Raw genomic sequence first — 8,070 nt, forward strand, 5'->3', positions numbered from 1 at the left:
GCTCATTTTCTTGATCATTCAGTTCATTTTCTGTTCATTTTATCACTTATTTAGTTAATTGTTTGACAGTTTTTGGTCTTTTGTTTCTATACACGGTTACTTGGTGCATATCTGTTCATTTTCTTCACTATTTGGTTAATTTTTGTTCATTTTCTTGATCATATTATTAACTTTTAATTAATTTATTTTTTAATTTAATTTGTTTTTCTTGATAATCTTAATGTTCTGTTCATTTGACCAGTTATTTAGTCAACTGGTAAACCCTGGATCTGATTGATAACAGGGTCAGTGTTTGTTTTGTCTGTTGATGTTCACCTATGCCAGGTGAAAAATGAGAAAATGCCATTTATTTGGTTCAATTATTCATTAATTTTTAGATGTTAAATCGACTAAAGCACTCTGTCACAGTTTATAGATTCCTTAAAATGATTCATTGAAGGTCCCTTATCTTTACAGTTCTATTTCCTTACTTTTCTAATCGTTTATTTTATGGTCGACCACTTGTCATGATGACAGGTTCATCTGAAAACTGACAGGATGTTCTAAACATGACGTTCTAATTCTCAGAAAAGCCCAGTTTTATGTTTTTCTGTGACATGGGCTCTGGTCTGGTCTGGTCCGGTCTGGTCCAGTCCGGTCTGGGTACATGGCGCTCAGATCCTCATATCCCTGCTGACCACACTGGATGCCCTCGGCTCCGTTTACAAGGATCCTATTACTCTGAAAATTAGCTAAATATTTAGTGTGAGTTCTGTCTCATCAACACTGTGTAAAAATAGATCCGCTCTCACTGCATCGAATGAGATTTAGACTGAATGGAAAAAGTGGTAGATGTCAGGGTGTTAGTGAGTGTATCTGCTGATGTTTTTGTCTAAGTCAGGGGTGTCAAACATGAGGCCTGTGGGCTGAAACCGGGCCGCTAGAGGGTCCAATCTGGCCTCTGGGATGAATCTGTGAAATGCAAAAATTATGTTGAAGATACTATCAATCAAAGATGTGAAAACCACTTTAGTTCAGGTTCCACATGGAGACCAGTATGATCTAAAGTGGGTCAGACCAGTAAAATATTAACATAATAAACTAGAAATAATGAAAACTCCAAATTCGTCACTTGGCTTAAGAGTAAAAAAGCAAAATTGTATGAAAATGTTTATTTTTACAAACTATTCTTTCACAAAAATGTGAATAACCTGCAAAAATATGAACCTGAATTTTTAAAAGAAAAATAAGTAATTTTAACAATATTATCCCTCAGTTTATCATTTACACATGTGCACAGTGTGTGAATGTGTTTGTGTATATGTGTGTGTATATGTATGTGTGCGTGTATATGTGTGTATACAGTATATATGTGTACATAAATGTGTGTATATGTATGTGTGTATGTTTGTGTGTGTGTATATATGTGTGTTTGTTTATATGTATATATGTGTGTGTATATGTATGTTTGTGAGTATGTATATACAGTATATATGTATATACAGTGAATGTGTGTATATGTGTGTATATGTATATACAGTATATGTGTGTATGTATATACAGTGTATGTGTGTATATGTATGTGTGTGTATATATATATATATGTGTGTGTGTATGTATATATATGTATATATATGTGTGTGTGTGTGTGTGTATGTGTTCAGAGCCATAGATATTTGTATATTTAGAGCTTCATATATTTTTCTTTTTTTTCTGTTGTATTGATAGTTTCTTTCCTACTACTTTTATTCTACTTGAATGGAGCGACTGTAACAGCCCATAATGTCCCCCTGGTATTATTAAAGTAGTCTGTTATTGTTATTATTATTATTATTATTGAACTGGTGTGGTGTGTTTGAGGTCAGACTGTGGTCACTAAACGCACCACCTCTGGTCCAGATGGTCCGTTCCAGTAGTCTTCACCTGGTCCAGTTGAATCTGGATGCGTCTCATTTTCCGTCCTCTGAAAGCCGACTGGACTCCGGTGGCTCGGTGTCTAATCGCGGCCACCCATTCGTCCTTGTATGCTAAGGACCCCACACCGACGGCCAATCGGATTCGATTCCCGCCGTCGGTTACAGTAAGCGATATTTCTGTCAGCACATCCTGAGAGGACAGATTGGGAACATGGTATTGACAAAAGCTAATTTGGCGGACCAACCCCCCCGAGAGGCGGACTGCGTTTCTCCGGGGCCCGCCAGGCCGGACCATTTGTCATCATTATCGTTAGCAACAGGAGCTGACCCCTGCGTCTGCCGCCGCAACCCCGAAATAACTGCGTCCCCCTGCATGAGCCCGCCTTCCTCCAGAACAGTAACAACACAGCTTGAGTTTTTTCCACAGTTCTAGGGTCCAGTTTGGGTTCTTTTTCGGATCATTTGGTTCATTTTTTGGTCATTTTACCACTTATTTAGATAATTGTTTGAAAGCTTTTGGTCGTTTTTGTTCATTTTCTTCAAATTTGGTTCACGTTTTTCCACTTTCTGTTCATTTAACCACTTATCGTTTTATTTTGTGGTAACTTTTTCATTATTTAGATATTTTTTGTGCATTTCGATCATTTTGTTCATTTTCTGTTTATTTTATCACTTATTTAGTTTATTGTTTTAATTTTTTCATCACTTTTTCATTAGTTGGTAATTTTGGGTTTATTTGCATGATTGCTTTCTTCATATTTGTTCAACTTCCTTCAGTAATTTTTTTTTTTTTTTTTTCATTTTCTTCATGATGTGGTTCAGTTTCTTCATCTTCTATTAATTTTTACCACTTAGATAATTGTTGGTCATGTCATGTAATTATTTGGTTAATTTTTGTTAATTTTCTTGATCATTTTGTTAAATTTTACCATTTATTTAGTAAATTGTTGGTCATTTTTGATTACATTTTTATTCCATTTTTGTTCATTTTCTTCATCATTCAGTTCATTTTCTGTTCATTTTACCACTTATTTAAGGAATTATTGGTTGTTTTTTCTTATTATTTGGTCTATTTTTGTTCATTTTCTTTCCTGATATTTTCTGTTCACTTTTCCACTTATTTATTCAGTTTGACAGTTTTAGGTCATTTTTTTTCTTTATTCGGTTCAGTTTTGTTCATTTTCTTCTTCATTTGGTTCATTTTCTGTTCATTTTTCCACTTATTTATTCAGTTTGACAGTTTTTGGTCATTTTATTTCTATTTTCAGTTCAGTTTTGTTCATTTTCTTCAATCATTCTTTTAATTTTTCCACTTATTCAGTTATTTGACCATTTTTAGTCATTTTTTCATTATTGGGTTCAGTTTTGTTCATTTTCTTTATCATTCTGTTGAATTTTTCACTCATTCATTTATTTGTCTGACAGTTTTTGGTCATTTTCTTTATTCAGTTCAGTTTTGTTCATTTTCTTCATCATTCTGTTCATTTTTTCCACTTATTAATTCAGTTGTTTGTCAGTTTTTGGTCATGTTTTTTTCTTTATTCAGTTCAGTTTTGTTCATTTTCTTCTTCATTCGGTTCATTTCTGTTCATTTTTCCACTTATTCAGTTATTTGTTTGGCAGTTTTTGGTCATTTTTTCATTATTGGGTTGAGTTTTGTTCATTTTCTTCATCATTCTGTTCATTTTTCCACTTATTCAATTGTTGGACAGTGGTCATTTTATGTCTTTATTGGGTTCAGTTTTGTTTATTTTCTTCTTCACTTGGTTCATTTTTTCACTTATTCAGTTATTTGTCTGACAGTGTTTGGTCATTTATTTTTCTTTATTCAGTTCAGTTTTGTTCATTTTCTTCTTCATTCGGTTCATTTTTCCACTTATTCAGTTATTTGTTTGACAGTTTTAGGTCATTTTTTCATTATTCGGTTCAGTTTTGTTCATTTCTTCATCATTCTGTTCATTTTTTCCACTTATTCAGTTATTTGACCATTTTTAGTCATTTTTTTCATTATTGGGTTCAGTTTTGTTCATTTTCTTCTTCTTTATGTTTATTTTTCCACTTATTCAGTATTTGTTTGACAATTTTTTGGTCATTTTTGTCTTTATTCGGTTCAGTTTTGTTCATTTCTTCCTTCTGTTACTTTTTCCACATATTCAGTTATTTGTTTAACAATTTTTGGTCAATTTTTCATTATTCGGTTCAGTTTTGTTCTTTTTCTTCATCATTCTGTTCAATTTTCCACTTATTCAGTTATTTGTTTGGCAGTTTTTGGTCATTTTTTCATTATTGGGTTGAGTTTTGTTCATTTTCTTCATCATTCTGTTCATTTTTCCACTTATTTATTCAATTGTTGGACAGTGGTCATTTTATGTCTTTATTGGGTTCAGTTTTGTTTATTTTCTTCTTCACTTGGTTCATTTTTTCACTTATTCAGTTATTTGTCTGACAGTGTTTGGTCATTTATTTTTCTTTATTCAGTTCAGTTTTGTTCATTTTCTTCTTCATTCGGTTCATTTTTCCACTTATTCAGTTATTTGTTTGACAGTTTTAGGTCATTTTTTCATTATTCGGTTCAGTTTTGTTCATTTTCTTCATCATTCTGTTCATTTTTTTCACTTATTCAGTTATTTGACCATTTTTAGTCATTTTTTCATTATTGGGTTCAGTTTTGTTCATTTTCTTCTTCTTTATGTTTATTTTTCCACTTATTCAGTTATTTGTTTGACAATTTTTGGTCATTTTTTGTCTTTATTCGGTTCAGTTTTGTTCATTTTCTTCATTCTGTTAAGTTTTCCACATATTCAGTTATTTGTTTAACAATTTTTGGTCAATTTTTCATTATCGGTTCAGTTTTGGTTCTTTTTCTTCATCATTCTGTTCAATTTTCCACTTATTCAGTTATTTGTTTGACAGTTTTTGGTCATTTTATTTCTTTATTCGGTTCAGTTTTGTTCATTTTCTTCTTCATTCGGTTCATTTTTCCACATATTCAGTTGTTTGACAGTTTTTTTGGTCATTTTATTTCTTCATTGGGTTCAGTTTTGTTTGGTCAATTCTCGTGCAACAGGAGCTGACCCCTCCATCCGCCGTCGTAACCCTGAAACAACTGCGTCCCCCTGCCTGACCCTGCGTTTCTCCTTAACAGTAACCAAACAGTACACTTATTTAAATGAGAAATCTCTTGCATATTTATTGTCGCCCTGAGCTGCAAAGCCACGGCCGATCTCAAACGCATCCAGCTGAAAGCACCGAGGCGTGACTCCACGGACGGACACCGCACAACAAGGACGGATCTGGACGGCGGCTGTTAAGAAATTAAATCCCAAATCAGTCGCCGGGGCACGTAAATCTGAACGGGATGGCCCCGATTCACAATCAGCCGGAGGCAGACAGCGTTTAGCCTGTGAGCAAAGTACAAATCCACCCAAGTGTGTGGCCGCGCACCCCGACACACACACTAATCCTTTTTTCAATCATGCACTTTTTGGATTACGCTCCTGTGTAATTCTTCTCAGGTATTGTTTTATAACTTAATATGATATTTCAATTTGGGCGAGCCGGGTTATGGGTTTAGGATTGGATCAGCCACGGGGGTCTGCAGGCGCCAGATTGGAGTCCAGCGTTAGCGCCCAGAGAACCGTGCTAAACCTCTGACATGGCGCCCAAACTGAGCATGTGCGTAAAGGTGGTGAACGTCGACAGCATTCAGTCTAAGGAGACGTTGGTTTTTTGGTTCATTTTGTCCATTTTCTTGATCATTTTGTTAATTTTCTTTTCATGTGACCACTTATTTAGTTTATTGCTTGACAGTTTTTGGTCATTTTTTCTTTATTTGGTTAATTTTTGCTTGATTTACATGGTTCCTTGGTACATACAGGGTGGGGAAGCAAAATTTACAATGAACATTTAGTTGTTTTTTCTCAGCAGGCACTACGTCAATTGTTTTGAAACCAAACATATATTGATGTCATAATCATACCTAACACTATTATCCATACCTTTTCAGAAACTTTTGCCCATATGAGTAATCAAGAAAGCAAACATCAAAGAGTGTGTGATTTGCTGAATGCACTCGTCACACCAAAGGAGATTTCAAAAATAGTTGGAGTGTCCATAAAGACTGTTTATAATGGAAAGAAGAGAATGACTATGAGCAAAACTATTACGAGAAAGTCTGGAAGTGGAGGAAGCAACAAAAAAACATATCAAAGCTTTTATTAAAGCTCTCAAATCCAAAATCCTAAAGGATCCAACCAAATCCATGAGAAAAATGGCAATTGAACTTGAGGTAGACAACAAGACCGTTAGAAATGCAGTAAAATATGATTTGAAGATTTAAATTCTCATGACTTTAAATAAACTAATTGGTCATACACTGTCTTTCAATACCTGCCTCAAAATATTGAAAATTTTGCTTCCTCACCCTTTAAACTTTTATACAGGGGTTGGACAAAATAATAGAAACACCTTAAAAAAATCAACAAAATATGATTTAATATGGTGTAGGTCCGCCTTTTGCGGCAATTACAGCCTCAATTCTCCGAGGTATTGATTCATACAACTTGTGAATTGTTTCCAAAGGAATTTTAAGCCATTCTTCAGTTAGAATACCCTCCAACTCTTTTAGAGACGATGGCGGTGGAAATCGACGTCTTACTTGAATCTCTAAAACTGACCATAAATGCTCAATAATGTTGAGGTCTGGGGACTGTGCCGGCCATACGAGATGCTCAACTTCATTCGAATGTTCCTCATGCCATTCTTGAACAATTCTAGCTGTATGGATTGGGGCATTATCATCTTGAGGTGAAGGTGTTTCCATTATTTTGTCCAACCCCTGTACTTACTATTGCTAATTCTCCTCTTATTCATAAATGTTAGTATTGTGGATCTAAAACAATAACAGCTGACACAAAAACACAAAATGTGGCAGTGGACGGATGTGACATGGTTGTTCTGGATCCAATCATACTGATGCTCGGCAGCCAAACTCGTCACACCAAAGGAGATTTCAAAAACAGTTGGAGTGTCCATAAAGACTGTTTAGAATGGAAAGAAGAGAATGACTATGAGCAAAACTATTACCAGAAAGTCTGGAAGATACTATTAAAGAAGAATGGGAGAAGTTGTCACCTGAATATTTGAGGAACACTTGCGCAAGTTTCAGGAAGCGTGTGAAGGCAGTTATTGAGAAAGAAGGAGGACACATAGAATAAAAACATCTTCTATTATGTACATTTTCTTGTGGCAAATAAATTCTCATGACTTTCAATAAACTAATTGGTCATACACTGTCTTTCAATCCCTGCCTCAAAATATTGTAAATTTTGCTTCCCCACCCTGTATATGTTCATTTTCTTAAATATTTGGTTCATTTTCTTGATCATTTGGTTCGTTTTCTGTTCATTTTACTGTTAAAATGAGCGCTTATTTTTTGACAAGTTTTGGTCATTTTTTTCTTTATCTGGTTAATTGTGTTTGTTTACGTGATTGCTTGGTTCATATTTGTTCATTTCCTTCAGCATTTGGTTATTATTTTTTTTTCCTTAATGATTTGGTTGATTTTCTTGATCGTTTTGTTCATTTTACCACTCATTTAACTAACTGACAGTTTTTGGTCTTTTTTTTCTTTATTTGGTTAATTGTGTTCATTTACATGATTGCTTGGTTCATATTTGTGAATTTTTTTTTATTTCTTTCTATTTTCTTCATGATCATTTTGTTCATTTTACCACCTATTTAATTGTTGGTCACTTTTGTTAATTTTCTTGATCATTCGGTTCATTTTCTGTTCCTTTCTCCACTTATTTTGTTAATGGGACAGTTTTTTTGGTCATTTTTTTCTTTATTTGGTTAATTTTGTTTATTTCCATGCTGGTTTGGTTCATATTTCTTCATATCCTTAAGTATTTGGTTAATTTTTATTCATTTCATGATTTGGTTCATTTTCTTGATCATTTTGTTCATTTTACCACTTATTTAGTTAATTGTTAGTCACTTTTGTTAATTTTCTTGATCATTCGGTTCATTTTCTGTTCATGTTACCACTTATTTAGTCTTATTGGTCATTTTATCTGGATTTGGTTAATTTCGTTCATTTACACTTGTATTTGGTTCATATTTGTATATTAGTTTTTGCTATTTAGTTAATTTTTTTTTCATATTTTTCACTCTG

This window comes from Sphaeramia orbicularis, chromosome 20, assembly GCF_902148855.1.
Source record: "Sphaeramia orbicularis chromosome 20, fSphaOr1.1, whole genome shotgun sequence".
Lineage (NCBI taxonomy): Eukaryota > Metazoa > Chordata > Actinopteri > Kurtiformes > Apogonidae > Sphaeramia > Sphaeramia orbicularis.